Source organism: Orbicella faveolata, unplaced genomic scaffold (genome assembly GCF_042242905.1).
Source record: "Orbicella faveolata isolate gen_17 unplaced genomic scaffold, um_ofav_v1 contig_1, whole genome shotgun sequence".
Lineage (NCBI taxonomy): Eukaryota > Metazoa > Cnidaria > Anthozoa > Scleractinia > Merulinidae > Orbicella > Orbicella faveolata.
In genome coordinates, this window is record NW_028301536.1 from 30727950 (window position 1) to 30744417 (window position 16468).

At 35.6% G+C, this 16468-nt stretch overlaps 1 long non-coding RNA gene across 1 annotated transcript; it reads right to left on the bottom strand.

Annotated features, from left to right (window-relative positions):
• Nucleotides 1-11339: 11339 nt before the first annotated feature.
• On the bottom strand, nt 11340-16037 carry LOC149118738 (uncharacterized). The gene is made up of 2 exons (XR_016201678.1): nt 12371-16037; nt 11340-11645 (listed from the first exon to the last, which is right to left on the bottom strand). It is a non-coding gene; the product is annotated as an uncharacterized LOC149118738 (long non-coding RNA).
• Between the last annotated feature and the right edge of the window lie 431 nt (nt 16038-16468).

Genomic DNA, 16468 nt, shown 5'->3' on the forward strand with positions numbered 1-16468 from the left:
CAAGTAAACCAGGATTTTTGAAACTTAAATAGGAACTCTGGTCTCTCCATTTTTCAGAAAATTTCAGTTTGAAGGTAACAGCCTAGACAGGTAATCAGGCTGCAAGTGTTTGATTAGGCCTTTCCACAAATTAAATTAAATATCCGGATATTTTTGGGGATATTTATTAACGGTTTCCGAGATATTAAGAAAACATCAAGATATTTAGCGTTTTTGGAGCTTAGCCCCTTGTTTTCCTCGCTATTTTCTTGAAGCAATACTCAGCTCTGTGCCAGAAACAATCCAGTTTAGCGATTTCCCACTTTAAAAAGTGTATTCCATGTCACTAAAATTGCTATTTTTTAAAAATGGAGGATGCTGGTAACATCGAAGTGCCTAAATCTTCTTCCTCCACTACTTCTACAGCAAGAAAAATTTGAAAATTGTTAATTGGCCTAAGTGATTGAAAATCGGTTTATTTCTAAGCCAAAAGTAAAAGATATTTAGAGGGTTTTTCGAGATATTTAGAAAAAATTTGTGACATTTAGAAACTTTTTTGAGAATTTCCAGGAAGATATTCAGGCGATTTTTGGTGATAATTAAAACCCTATTTTCGATTATAAATACGAGAACATCGAAATACTGGATTGAGCATGGTAGCTTTTTACGAGACGATTTGTGTAAAGAGGATGTACATTGCGATGTTAATCCCCTCTTAACAGTAATAAGACCAATGATATCATAAGTTCTTGCTACTGAATTCTTCAATTGTGAAATTACTAGGAAGCAGACTGGGACTGGGTCGGGCATGGAGCGAGAGTAGACGCGCTTTTGTGTGCTCCGACTTAATTTGAATCTATGGGAGTTTTTTGAAGTTTTTAATGGAAGATTTATTTCAAAAACTTAAAAGAAAAAGCAGAAAGAGTAGCTCTACCTCTAGCGAGGAGGATAACCGACTATCTGAAGATAAAAGATCGAAACTTATCCTGTCAGAAGAGGATTGCGGAATCGACGAAGTGCATTCAGTACTAGAAATGGCGGAAGACGTGTTGCCTAAACTTGACATTGTCCTTAAAAAACTGGAGGCGATGGAAACAAAACTCGACAACCTTGGAAGCTGTCAAAAACGTGGACGCTAAAGTAAATGCGTTAACTACGGCAAGTGCTGGTAGATTTCTTGCAGTCAGAGCTTGGCATCGAAGACGCCAGCGATATAGAATTTCAGAGAGTTCACAGAACTGGCCGCTTTAACCAGCGAGCGCCCAAACCTCGACAGATCATCGCACGTTTTCTGCGCTATCCGGATCGTGAAAGGGTCATGAGCAACGCTAGGAAATTGAAAGGTAAAAATTTTGGAATATCTGCGGACTTGCCTAAAGAAATTGTTGATCAAAGAAAGAAGGTGCTGCCTAATTTTTTTGCTCCAAAGAAGGCGGGCAAGTCGGCCTATTTCAGTAGGGCTGAGCCTGATAAACTGTTTATTGATGGCAGATTATTTTCTGCTTAGACTTGCCACTCAGACTATGTTTTCTTTTTTTTTCTATTCCCTTTTTGAAATGTTATGGAGCCACAAAGTTAATTTATACTGTCTGTATTTACCATTCTAGTTGCAAGACCTTGTCTGTTGGTAGCTTAATTAACAGCTTTACGCTGGCTGCTATTTTAATACCTTTTTCCATATTATTGTGTGACGTGTTTGTTCTTTGTATGTTTTCAATACTGTTGTTTTTTGTCATTGACCGGTTTTCATTTTTCGGGAGGCTTTATCACCTCATTCTAATTTTCGTCGCACATAAGTCCTTCACATTGTTTTCTCACACAAAGGAGCAAGGTAAAAGTTATTTTTCTGTACTTAATTTGTCTAATTCACAAAGCGCAATGTAAATTTTGGATTGTTATCACTCAATGCTTGGAGAATTCGAACTTTTGAGAAGCGAAAGGCGCTCTTGCACTGGTTGTCTAAAAATAAGGCCGACATAGTCTTTTTGCAAGAAACTTACAGTTCGCCAGATGTAGAAAATTTATGGAAAACCCAGTTGAAAGGAGATCTTTACTTTGCTCACGGCTCTGAGCATAGTAGAGGAGTTTTGATTCTTGTCAAAGAAAGGCTTAATTTTGAATTGAAATCATGTACACATGATAAGAAAGGCCGTTATATCATTTTAATGGGCAATGTGCAGGAGCAGCCGTTTGTTTTTGTCAATATTTATGCTCCAAATAAAACCAGCGAGCAATGCATCTTTTTCAAGGAGATCCAAACTGAGCTTAATAGTCTAAATATAGAAGCTGATTGTGATGTAATCATTGGAGGAGATTTCAATGTAATCTTAGATCCTGAGTTTGATGGCTTAGGAGGAAAGCCTAAATTAAAAGAATCCGTCAAAATAATAGAACAAATCCGCCTGTCATTTGACTTAATAGACATCTGGAGAGTTAGGAATCCGGATGAGAGGCGTTTTTCGTGGCGACAAAAAAATCCAGTAGTTCAACGACGATTAGATTTCTGACTAACATCAAGTAGTTTGCAAGAAGATGTAGAGAGCGTAGACATTATACCTGCGATTAAATCGGATCACTCAGCAATCACATTGTTTATTAAAGGAATTGAAGACGAATGTCATGGGCCCTCCTTTTGGAAGTTCAATGCAAGCTTAATTGATGATGAAACGTATGTATCACTCATTAGAGATAAATATTGTACGTGGATTGAGGAAGGTAGAGAAATTGGAGATCCTCGTGTTCTGTGGGACTATATTAAATATAAAATTCGACAAGAAAAGATTGTCTATAGTAAATCGAAGGCTAGATAAAGAAGAGCAACATTAACGAGTTTGGAAAGGAAGATAAAAGATTGTCAAATGGCATGTGATAAAGACCCAAGCTCAAAAAATTTGAAGGATTTGGAAATTCTTCAAACAGACTATGACCGTATGTACGAGTTTATTGCACAAGGAGCAATTGTAAGATCAAGGGCGATCTGGTATGAATATGGCGAAAAAAGTAATAAATACTTCTTGAATCTGGAGAACTCTCGAAAAAAGAAAAGCTGCATAAGAAAACTAAACACAGGAAATGACAAAAGTACGACAAATCCTAAAGAGATTCTAAATGAAATTCAGTTATTTTATGCAAACCTGTATGATAAGAAGGTCGACCGTTCGGACGAAAATTTAATTGAATCTTTTCTCAGTACAGTGAATACCAGTAAATAAACAGATGAACAACGCGATTCAATAGACAAAAAACTAACTATGAGTGAATGTTTCGCAGCTTTAAAAACTTTTAAGAAAAATAAAACACCTGGAAACGACGGATTAACGGTTGAGTTTTATCTAGCATTCTGGCCTCTTGTTGGAAAATGTCTCGTTGAATGCCTAAATTTCGCGCATCACCATGGTGAATTGTCCACCTCCCAAAAGCAAGCAATGATTACGCTAATTGAAAAGAAAGATAAAGACAAAATACTTCTAAAAAACTGGCGTCCAATCTCGCTGATAAACATGGATGTCAAAATTGCATCTAAAGCAATGGCTATGAGGTTGGAATCAATTTTACCCTTCCTTGTTCATCACAGCCAAAATGCGTTTATCAAAGGAAGATCAATTTTTGACGCGATAAGAACAATCGATGATATTTTAGAATATGCAAAGAGAAATAACAGATCCGGAATTCTGGTAGCAATTGATTTTGAGAAGGCTTTTGATTCCCTTAACCGAGCTTTCCTGGTCAAAGTTTTGTAAAAGTTTAATTTCGGAACGTATTTTTTCCAATGGATCCGAACTTTTTATACAAATATATCAAGTTGCTTTTTAAACAATGGTCTCGCCACCAATTTTTTCTCTGTCAGCCGTGGAGTCAGACAAGGTGACCCGCTTTCACCTCTGCTCTTCATTCTATCTTTAGAAATACTTGCATGTTTCATTAGACAAGATCGTAATATCCACGGCTTAGTAATCAACAATGAGGAAATAAAATTAACCCTTTTTGCTGATGATGTAACATGTTTCTTAAGAGATAGGCTTTCTTATTTGCACCTATTTGTAATTCTTAAATTCTTTTCGAGGTTTTCCGGTCTACGTGTAAATGATGACAACACTGAACTATTTGCAATTGGACCGCAAAAATTAGTACAAGAAGAATTTTATCATAAAACGTGCACATCGATTAAAATATTAGGAATTTATTTTGATTATCATAAGACAACGAGAAGGAATTTAAACTTCAATTCTATTCTCAAGTCTATTAAAAAAGCTCTTAATATGTGGAGGTGGCGAGGTCTCGCACTACTCGGCAGAATTCAAATCGTTAAAACGTTTGCTATCCCCAAATTTATGTATAAGGCCTCGCTAATCTCAGTCTCAGAAGATCTTATTAAAGATGTGAACAAACTGCTCTATGGTTTTATCTGGAAAGGGAATGACAAGAATAAAACGCACTACTCTTATTAATGATATAGAGAACGGTGGCCTAAAAATGCTCGATATCCAATCAATGATTTGTCACAGAGAGTTATTACATTGAAACGATTTATTGAAAACTACAATAGCCCTTGGAAAAGCGTCCTTGAAGCGTTCTTAGGTGACATTGGCGGAAAATCTATTTTATGCTGCAATTTTGACACCCGTAAACTTCCTATTTATCTACCGGACTTCTACAAAGAGTGTCTCGATGCGTGGTCTTATGTTAGTACAACAAACGTTGTCGCAGAGGACTTTCATATTCTAAACCATATTATTTTATTAGCTAAATATTACATTTATAACTGTAAATTAAATATCATACATCCTTCTCTAAAGGTCTTCATACCTAAGGTTAAAGCAACTTGCCAGATTGAACAGAAAATTGCAGCTAACAGCAATAAATTGGTAAAACATTATAAAAAATGGAACAAATTTCTACCTTGCTTCCGTTAATTTAGTTTATGTTTTTGTGATGATGTATGTAGAGATCTATTTATATTTACATTGTAATAGGCTTCTTTACCACCCCTTTTCTTCTTTTTTTTTTGTGTGTGTATCCCTTTTTAATGTAAAATTGTAAAACTAGCATTACAGTATCTCTTTGCTCGTCCATTGCACAACTTACAAATAAAAACAATAAAATACCAAAAAAAAAAAGGAAGCAGACTCTGCGAGTAATTTCAGAAGAAAGCCGCGAGACATTTATATTTCACACTGTTACATTCACTCCAGGGCTTTAAAACTCAACTCTCACGCTCTGTAGTGACGGGGTCACCAGTGACTCATAAGGCGAATAATTCTCAGAAATTTGCGTTACACCCGACTACGCCAACGTGTCAGTTCGTTTTGCAATGCGAGTGCGACAAGTAAATAATGAACAAAATTTCTACGCGCGTATGATCAAACAGGTATAGTTAGACTTAATGGCTCTTCAACTACGCAAATGTTTAATAAAAAGGTTTAGCGGTTGAAATCGTAGTTAATTTTCATTTCAATTTTCAATTTGTTTGCCCCATCATGATTGGTTTTTGAATTTTTCGTTGAAGAGATAATTTTTTCCTCTAGTCATTTGTAATTGAGGTCATTCCTCACATTTGCATTGCGCATCCTTACTGCGCATAATTTATGGCGTCATTAGCGCGCGCCCGTGCACGCGCATATTGAAAACATGACGGATTTGTCTTGATATTGAGCTCTTTCAGTTGAAAAATGGCTCTAGCTCACCAACGAGCATGGGCACCCCAATTTTTTTTCCAGTCATTGTAATCAACTAATCATAAGCTTCGCATGAGGAAAGACTGATCTAATTTCTATTGCTGAAAATTGAATAAATAAGAAAAATAGCAGATACACTCTGGTCTTTTCTATTTTGCAGTCGGTAACCGCGTCAAGAAATTTGGTTCAAATTTTTAATCAAGGATTTAGCTTTCTGTCTGAATTAAACTTAAAATGTTTATTTGTGTCCGACACAATGTATTGACTGTAGTTTAATGCGTTTTGTTATGAGTCTGGGCTCACAAAGATTTTACAATTACTGGGAATGCGTTTTTATAATAAGCGTTAAATAATGCCAAAATGGGGCATTTTCAATGCTTCACTGCTCCTTAATGAGCATGGGCACCCCCCTTTTTTATTTCAAGATTGAAGTTATCATATGACAAATATTCAGTGGACAAAGTTTGAACAAAAATCTATTGTCACTTTTATTTCAGAGGAATTACCTTAAGTTCAGAGAGAGCTTCCAATCAGAAAGATCTTTGCATATTGGAGTTGTTACAATTTATTAGGGGTCATTTTATTTGCAGAATTTAAGTAGCTTCAAGTGCTGTTCGGTACACATGTAAACCTACTTGCTGTTCAACATGTATATAGAAAAAAAAAATTTATATGTTCAGTAATTGCGTGATATAGGAATTTAATTTGTTTCCCATTATACTTTTCTTGGACCAATATTTCTTAGTTGGGTTTAAAGAGTTTTCTTTGCTTTCGATTTGATTAGCAAACGTAGAACTTTCTCTTCCTCGCGAGCGAATAAATTTGCAGTCATGAATTATATAGAACAAGTCCAATGAAAACCGCAGGCTTTAGCTCAGTTATAGGCTGGTGGTTCTAAAAATATCTCAAAACTTTATAATTGTATAATGCCCTTGAGAGATAACAATGTTTAAATGGTTTTGTTTCTTGGCTATTCTTATTACATTTTTTGCTTCAGTATCAATGGAAGGCCAATTAGAGATTTCCACTTTTCTTGTGCGGACAATAATGTTCCAGTTACTTACAAAGTACTGGGGTTAATAGCAATGAACTGTTCACTTTTCAAGAGCCAGTGATCAACCTATAGTTTCTCCTTATTGTAGCAAGACATTTTCAAGCACGTAGGTCATGAGAATTATGAAAACGTTAACCAAGGGATATTGTCTCGATGTCAATTTTCCCAAATATACTGTCAAATTTAATTACTATAATAGAACTATAAAAGAAATATACGACAAGCAATGTAGGGTATTAAGATTATTAAAGCCTGCATATTTGTATAAGTAAAGATACGGTTTCGAGTTCAATCCGGAATTAATTTGCAGGTGTGGTCTTTTTTGAAAAACTCACAAGTGCAAATTAATTCCAAATTGAACGAGAAAAACCGTATGATTACTTACTAATAATATAAACATGAAAAAATTCGCGCGGAGAAAGTGCCGGAAGATCTTTCTTGAAGCCATTTTTTTTCACTCTAGAAAACTTTTTTCAGTTTCCGCACAGAATTTTCGTTGTCATTTTACGTGATATCATTGGCTTAGAAAATTTCCTATTGTCTTCCAGCCAATCATAATCCAGAATTACGATCCGTAACTTGCACTGGTGTTACACTTGAACTGCACTGCTCTCAGCCAATCAGAATCGAGTAATTTTTTCATGTATATTATTGTCAATCAAAAAGCCCATCTAATAAAGGATTTTTTTCCGTACCGATTTTTTTTTGACACCAAACATCACCAGCACTAAATTGTCTAATGTATGACATTTAAAGCTGACTTCATTCATTGTTACATAGTATCAGAGGTTAAAGAAATTAACGTACAGTTTTCAAGCTCTTAAAAGCCTTCTCTACAAGAATTTGTACTTAAGAATGGAATTCGATTAAGCTCTTTGGGAACTTTGTAAAAGTTCGCTTAATAGTGACACCAAAAATTGTGCCAAGTGCACGAGAAGTGAAATCAATTAGTTTTCTCAAAATTACCATTGCCTTTAACTTAGAAACTTAGGCTGTATGATGAAATAACCTAGAGGTTTTAAAAACTGTTGTTGTGACATTCTAAATCTGCAGGTATAGGAGGATCTTTGTTTACAATATTTGCTTCAATAGCATAAGCGATACAGTTTCTGATGGAGCTACAAAAACACAAGTTCTTAATATTGAAAGAGCACAAAACGATTATCTATCCCAAAGAATTTTAGCCCGATGTATTGAATACTTTTCGTTGTGCTACGCGGGTTTGCAAACTTAAAATTTTACAAAGGATGTATAAGCTCATTATCGCTTTTGTCACCCACAAATTTTTGCAGTTTTTGAAAGCCAATTTCTCCTAAAATATTTCCCCCAATGAGCGAAACAAATCACCAATTATTAAGGTTAATTTCACAAGTTCTTTAAATGTTTGTAGTCAATTTGTTTCTGGCGTAATGCCTTTCTCTGCGCAAAGTCGTATGTTTTCAAATGCTAGACACAAAACACATCCATAGTAAAGCAATGGGGCATTTCTCCTAGGTTAGAGCTGGCAAACAATGATACATGTATACTGTTGTTTTAAGCATCAGTACAAAGAAAAGTCAATATTTCTTTGGAAGACAAATGTTGTGAAGTTCTTGCAAGATGACTTGTATATGAAAACATCCAAAAATGAAGAAATGTGATTCAGGAATCGATTATTTATTTATTTCGAAACCTCCAAAGGAATATTATACGACTGATACAAATAATAAGACACCTTGAAAAGTTGGGTTGAAGGTTTCAGAAGGTGAGAAAGGCATGACACTTTGCTTATTTATTTTGTAGATTATGCGTCCCATGGGGTAACGAGGACAGATAAAGCTGATCAGCTCAAAACCTGCAAGAGTCAACTGCCATGTTCCATCCAGAGAACTGACAACATTCACCTTCTTATGGCTGCTTCTAAGATTTATTCAGCCTGATCTACCCCCTGTCTTAAAGGTAAGCGGTACAGCCACCGTCAATTCGGCAGGTTTCTTTTGCAGATCACAGGTCACAGGTCACATCAAAATCAAAAAGCACTCAGTAATACTCGCAATGTAAGAATTGCCCGAGATTCCAAGGAGGTTTTATCGATGTTTTCATAAAACAAACCTCGGCTAAAAATGTCTTACTGCATAATTTTAATGAAAACTTTCAAGAGGTGGCTTATGCATTAAATAGGTTGAAATGTAGCTTTCAGACGTCGACACGTCGTGTTACATATATTTCATTGAAATAAGACAATTCAATATGATAACAAATTAAACTGGTTTATTTCTATCTTTTTAAAATCTTTATACCGAGTATGTACTAAACATAAGCAACAGTAGCCAGTGTTCGATATATCCAAATTCTAACACGACTTCAAGATTTCCTGGTTAAAATTCCATATTTGGTTTTTGCTAATTGTTTCAAGTTTTGTCTGGAAATTAAAAGACACAAGAATGTTCAAAAATTCGCAATTTGTTTTAAGCAACGCCTCGAAGCCACGTTCGAAACCGACGTCAAAACCGGCCTCGAGAGTACTCATGGGCCCGATGAGGATGAGTGAGTGTCGAAGCCACGTTAGAATTTTGATATATCAAACGTGTCTGTTATCACAAAACTGCATTGCAGCAAGGATAATTGGCCCTTCACAATACAATGTCACCCGACCTGTTAATGGCATAAAGAAACTCAGTCTGCACTAAAACATTGGAGATTGTCTAGCAGTTGTTCCTGGAATCCCTTCAAACTACTGTATCCTTATAAAAGGAATTGAGGTTTATGACGTTTTGGTACATTTTTCGTGGGCTAGAGGTGACCTGTGACCTGTGACCTGTAACCTACAAAAAACCCTGCTACCTTCAATTTTGTTTTGGTAGTTTTGAGTACAGCCGGAATTCAAATGTCTGCTGATGATCTTTTTCAAGAAATCGGTACTTCTTTTCTGGCATTTTCTAACAGCGACGTGCGAGAACATTAATTTTCTTTTTGAGTAAACATGTTTTTCCTCATGGAGTCGTTGTGATTTTGAAGCTACAAAATATTGCTGTTCATATCTTAAACTTAAAAACTTTAGTTATAGCATGAGTTAAGAATAATATGAAAGAAATTAATAAAAGGAAAAAAACAATAAATCATAGTCTCGAATTATTCGGACAAAAATATTTTGCGAAAATCCTCGGGCAATTTAGAACTTTCCTTGCAATTTAATTGATAAATAATGATTTATAATCTTGTCAACAGGCATGCAGAGATAAGAAGGAATAAGGCCAAAACACGAGCTGTGGTACTTTAAAGAAATGCTGCAGTCAACCTGTCTGAAATGATGTCACAAGTCTTAAAGACATATGATGCCGGCACGTCTTGAGTATAAATTTGGTGTTTGTTGAAACACATTATTAATTTTTAAAACTGCGATCCTTAAGATGACGAACCAAATTTCACTGAGTTTCTAACATCCTAGTCTTTAAAATAGGCCAATGCCTCAAAGTCCATCATTTTAGTCAAAGCTTACACCTGTCCCTGGAGAGGGGGAGGGAGGGAGTAAGATTACTCTTCCTCCCACCTTTCTCCACTCCCTGGAGAGGGGGAGGGAGGGAGTAAGATTACTCTTCCTCCCACCTTTCTCCACTCCCTGGAGAGGGGGAGGGAGGGAGTAAGATTACTCTTCCTCCCACCTTTCTCCACTCCCTGGAGAGGGGGAGGGAGGGAGTAAGATTACTCTTCCTCCCACCTTTCTCCACTCCCTGGAGAGGGGGAGGGAGGGAGTAAGATTACTCTTCCTCCCACCTTTCCAGGGTTAATTTATTCATATATTCAATTTACTTAATGAAAAAATGAAAATGCACAAGTTAAAAAATGTTTTTTTATTATCAACCATTATCAGCAGTTTTTTTCACTGTAATGTTGTTTACTCCCATCTTTAAATTGGTCTCATTAAAACAGATCAGGCTGGTAGAAACTTTTATTTTAACATTTTATGTTAGCCTTAGAAAACCAAGCTTGGTATTTTATAAATTACGTTTAATGCCTCTGTATTGTTAAAGGTTTAACTGAGGGAGAACTTTTATCCCAAATTATAGTTAGTGAATATTGGTAAAAACATGAAGGGCAGTGGTTTTTTCATGTTTACTCCTCCAACCTCTTAGAGAAATTTGTTTACCCAATAAAAGTTATTTATTAAAGGGTTTGAGGATGTACTGTGGGTGAGAGTTAAACTTCCTCTTCAAGTCTTCACCCTGGAGATTTTTGGATTTCAGTCACGATTATTTCATTCAGGGAAGTCCAGGAGGGTTGGGGACAGGAAATAAAGCTCTTCAGATAATCTCAGCTTATAGGAAAGTGGAGTATTTTAAATGAGAGTTGAACTACTATAAAGTGTTTTCTGGAAAGAAGGAAAATTCCCCAATCCTCTTCAGAAGAGTACAGGATTGTGGAGGGGTCTAAACTCTGTCCCTCAGGTTTCTGCCCGAGAAGAGAGCATGAAATAGAATAGGAGACTTTCCCCGGTATTTCTGGTTTGGAAGTGTAGAGTGTTGATAGAAGTAAACCAAATTTAAATTAAAAAGGACAACAACACAAGTTCTACCACATTCACCTTACTGGTTCTGCAGCATATTTGTTTTTCCATGCTAAGGTTTTTGGTTATCATTTAATTTATAGGAAGGTTTTAGGAACTTATTGGAGCCTTGTCTTTAATTTGCTCTTAACACCTTCTTTACATCAGTGAAGTTTATTTTCTTTAACTACTAAAATCACATTCTTTTTCATTTTTGCTCTGGTATTTTCATACATGATTATGACATCTTATATAAATATGTGCATGACTGCCAGAATCAAAAGATGTAAAAGAGAATGATGTTTTTCTCCAAGTTCAAAGCGTTTATTAAAGTGTTCCTGCACTTGTCTTGTAACCAGATCTTCACTGTGGTGCCGAGTTTATTGCTCACGTTCTTGACTATCCCTCAGCCTACCTATTGATAGAATCAAATATTAATGATACATTAGATTGTGCTACCTAGAATCAACATGTGCTAATTAATTATGCAGTGAATTGTCCAAATACAGGTATTGCTGTGTTACTATACTGTGTTTCCAGTTTTTTTCTTCTGAAGTAAAACTTTACAGTGTTGGGTTATATAATTGTGCATTAACAAACTACAGCTAACTTTTGTCTTCAGATTTTCAAAATAAGGAAAGATGAATCAGCTATCACCCCATAGAGACTGGAAACAAAGTTACAAGATATTAATTAGTAGAATTCTTTTCAACATTCCTTCAAAGAATGATTTCAAATAATTTCTCAACATCTTTAAAGTAAAAGTAAACTTCACTTCATTTCAAGCGATGTCAAACTGAATTGTAATATTATTTATATGTAATTAAACTTAAATTTGCAGCTGCATCCAAACTGGAAATTTTTTAGAGTTTCGTATCAGCAAATTTCCTTCTATTAACCTTGTTGAAGAGATCAATGGGTTCAAGATTACCCAGCTTGTTCTGAAAAAAATAGTTCTTTCCCCACATTACAACTCCTTTATTGAAGTGAAGATGGCTGGATATAATGGCCTCTCTTGTTTTTGCATGTTTAAATAATTATGGACCTCAGCGCAGTCCAAGTCCATAAACACACAGAGCAAGAACTTTGCCAATGTCCAACCATCTTACCCATAGGATACTGATTGTGATTCACTTTTACCTTGTCCAGCTCGGTGGCAGAACTGAAATGGTAATTCTCCATACTGATGTCATTCAGTTTTAACTTCTCCAGTGCCCGAACTGAAACAGTAATTCTCCTTACTGACTGTCATTCAGTTTTATCTCGTCCAGTGCCAGAACTGAAATAGTAACTCTCCATACTGATGGTCATTCACTTTTGTCTTGTCCAGTGAACTGAAATAGTAATTCTCCATACTGATTGTCATTCACTTTTATCTTGTCCAGTGTCACAACTGAAGTAGTAATTCTCCATAATGATTGCCATTCAGTTATCTTGTCCAGTGTCAAAACTGAAATAGTAATTCCCCACACTGATTGTCATTCAGTTTTATCTTGTTCAGTGTCAGAACTGAAAGAGTAATTCTCCTTAATGATTATCATTCAGTTTTATCTTGTCCAGTCTCCAAACTGTAATAGTAATTCTCCATACTGATTGTCATTCAGTTTTATCTTGTCCAGTGCCAGAGCTGAAAGAATAATTCTCCACTCATTGTCATTCAGTTTTATCTTGTTCAGTGTCAGAACTGAAAGAGTAATTCTCCTTAATGATTATCATTCAGTTTTATCTTGTCCAGTCTCCAAACTGTAATAGTAATTCTCCATACTGATTGTCATTCAGTTTTATCTTGTCCAGTGCCAGAACTGAAAGAATAATTCTCCACTCATTGTCATTCAGTTTTATCTTGTTCAGTGTCAGAACTGAAGTAGTAATTCTCCATACTGATTGTCATTCAGTTTTATCTCGTCCAGTCCCCGAACTGAAATAGTAATTCTCCATACTGATTGTCATTCAGTTTTATCTTGTCCAGTGCCAGAACTGAAAGAATAATTCTCCACTCATTGTCATTCAGTTTTATCTTGTACAGTGTCAGAACTGAAGTAGTAATTCTCCATACTGATTGTCATTCAGTTTTATCTCGTCCAATGCCAGAACTGAAAGAGCACTCCATACTGATTGTCATTCAGTTTTATCTTGTCCAGTCCCCAACCTGAAATAGTAATTCTCCATACTGATTGTCATTGTTTTATCTTGTCCAGCGCCAGAACTGAAATAGTAATTCTCCATACTGATTGTCATTCGGTTTTATCTTGTCCAGTGTCAGAACTGAAATAGTAATTCTCCATACGGATTGCCATTTAGTTTTACCTTGTCCAGTGCCCAAACTGAAATAGTCATTGTCCATACTCATTGTCATTCAGTTTTATCTTGTCCAGTGTCAGAACTGAAATAGTAATTCTCCATACTGATGGTCATTTAGTTTTATCTCGTCCAGTCCCGAAACTGAAATAGTAATTCTCCATACTGACTGTCATTCAATTTTATCTTGTCTGGTGTCAGAACTGAAATAGTAATTCTCAATGATTGTCATATTTAGTTTTATCTCGTCCAGTCCCTGAACTGAAATAGTAATTCTCCATGCTGACTGTCATTCAGTTTTATCTTGTCCACTGTCAGAACTGAAGAAGTAACTCTCCATACTGATTGTCATTAAGTTTTACCTTGTCCAGTGTCAGAACTGAAATAGCAATTCTCCATACTGACTGTCATTCAGTTTTATTTTGTCCACTGCCAGAACTGAAATAGTTATTGTCGATACTCATTGTCATTTAGTTTTATCTTGTATTATTGAATTACACTTAACGATCACTGATTGCTAACAAAGGATTTGTCAGAGTGAAACAAGGAACTGCCTTGTCTAGACAACAATTTTATTTGCTCTTTTACTACTTAACAATTTAAATATTTAACTTACACACCCATTAAAAAGGTACAAATATTGAGCCTGGAGGCTCTATACAAGGTTTGCAGCTATCAGCATGTACCTTGGCCAGAGTAACATTCTTTCTGACTAAAATTTGGTGTAATTGCAAAGTTCTACCTTAAGGGTTTAGGGTTTCTTTTATAACGTTTTTCTTTGGAATGTTTTATTAAATGCCATGGACAAATAATGGAGAGGTGTGTGCTTTAAAAGTGTTATTATCAATATCAATTTATTATTGATTGATATTATCATATTAAATTATTATTATTATTATTATTATTATTATTTTAGATGTTAAGTAAAATCACAGGTCATCACTGATTTGCTATCAGTGTTTTGCAGTTACTATATTACCTTGTTTTTCTCAGTTCTCTCAAGTTAAGAACTCCCCAGCTCTTAAAACTCTGGAAGCAACACTCTTGGATAATATAATTTTAGCTACACCTGTTGATCACAGGATCACCAAATTTGTACAATTAAGGTTACTACCAAAAGCATGTGCAAAAGCAATTTGAAGGGCCTCATGTGTCTTAAGTTAGACATCGTGTTGTCATTGTAGTTAACATTCACAGCTGCTGATACCCTTTCTAGAGAACCACTCTCAGCCTTCCTCCCAAGGATCGGACTTAGAAGAATTCATGAGGCATCACAGCTTATGTTGATGCAGTTGAAATGTCATGATCGGCATCACAAACTTGAGCAAATCAACCACGCCAAACTGTCCAATCCACAACTCAGTCAGTGCCAAAATACACCATTGATGGCCTATTGAAGTACCAATATACAAACAATGTCTAGTAATACACAAGACCTACAACTGGTGTGAGGTCTACAGACCTAGAACCAAAACAAGTTCTCAGTCAAGAAAAGCCTACTTCACTGGCTACAATTGCTGTGAAAGAGTTACCTCCAAATGTGACTCAATGTGTTACAAGGCTAGATAGCACACAGTCACACCGTGACCTGATTACCTCGCACAGTTCTCCCAAAAAAACTCTCCAGACCTTGAGTGGCTGAATTGCAAGAAAGCCAATCCACTTCCAAGAGGACATTTTTTTATTTATTGATCAATGCCAGAATTGACTTGAGATTCAGTTAATACGTTATATACAGCTAATACTAAGATTAGACATTGACAGTTTGGTGTAAGTGTTGTATTGTTTATTCAGTTTATTTCTAAGTTCAAGAACAATTGAATTTTACTATCTGTTCCCCAAAGAGCATGGAGAAAATGGTGTCAAAAGTAATTACTTACTTACATGTAAGCAAGCAAGTGTGCAAAAATTTTACAGGCCCTTTCAGATGTTATAGGTCATTCTGTCAACAGTTGCCATCTCCTGGTAATAGCACTTATTATGATTGATCCTTTTTCATACCACGCGATTTACAACCATTTACCCATTTGACCACTTGAATAAACCTACCAAAAAATTGGTTTGTGAAAGCATTCACACCTCAACAAAATATAGCTATCATTTATTCATTCTGATCCTTCTTTAATGAAAGAGGCTTGATTCCAAAAGCTTAGGTTGTTAAGATTTGGACACAGTATTATACATATTTTACATGTCAGGAGGCTAATGCATTCATTGCCACAAAAACAGTTTTCTAGTGTACAGGACATTCCGAGTACCAAGCTCTCCTAAACAGTGTCATTCTTGGGCATGGTAGCAGCACTCAAGCACAAAAATTCACAAAAGGTTAGCGGGTGTTCCCCCAGAGGGGTCTAAGTTGGCTTCACCATTCTGTAATACATTGAAGAGATCTGTTCAAGACTTTGCACTGCATGTTGCTCCTGTGTCCAGCCGAGTTGTGACATCACTGGGGTATGAATAAATTTACTGTGTGAAACGTAAGTGGTACCATCTTTCCGTTACAAAATAATAATAATAATAATAATAATAATAATAATAAGAATAGCAATAATAATAATAATAACTAGAAGAATAATTTCTTAATTCATGTGATAAAATTACATATGAAATAAATGATAAAATGATTAAAAATATCTAAAAAGCACTTTACAAATTTAAAAAGGTAAAATCAAAGAGGTAAGATTATATTGCTAATTTATTGTTGAAACATAACCTGTTGATAAAACTATTTTTAAAACATTGAGTGTTTATTTGAGGGAGCTGGCAGCTCTCACATCTTAGACTTGTTCATGATTGTTTTAGTCGTGGTAGCATGAGGTGTAGTGGATGGCAGCTGTTGGTGCTTATTTTTTGGAATTGATTGGATCACTTTCTTCTAACAATTGACGAATATCTCGTGGTTTGGAGGTATTGCATCTTTTTAAGGCTACATTCAACTGC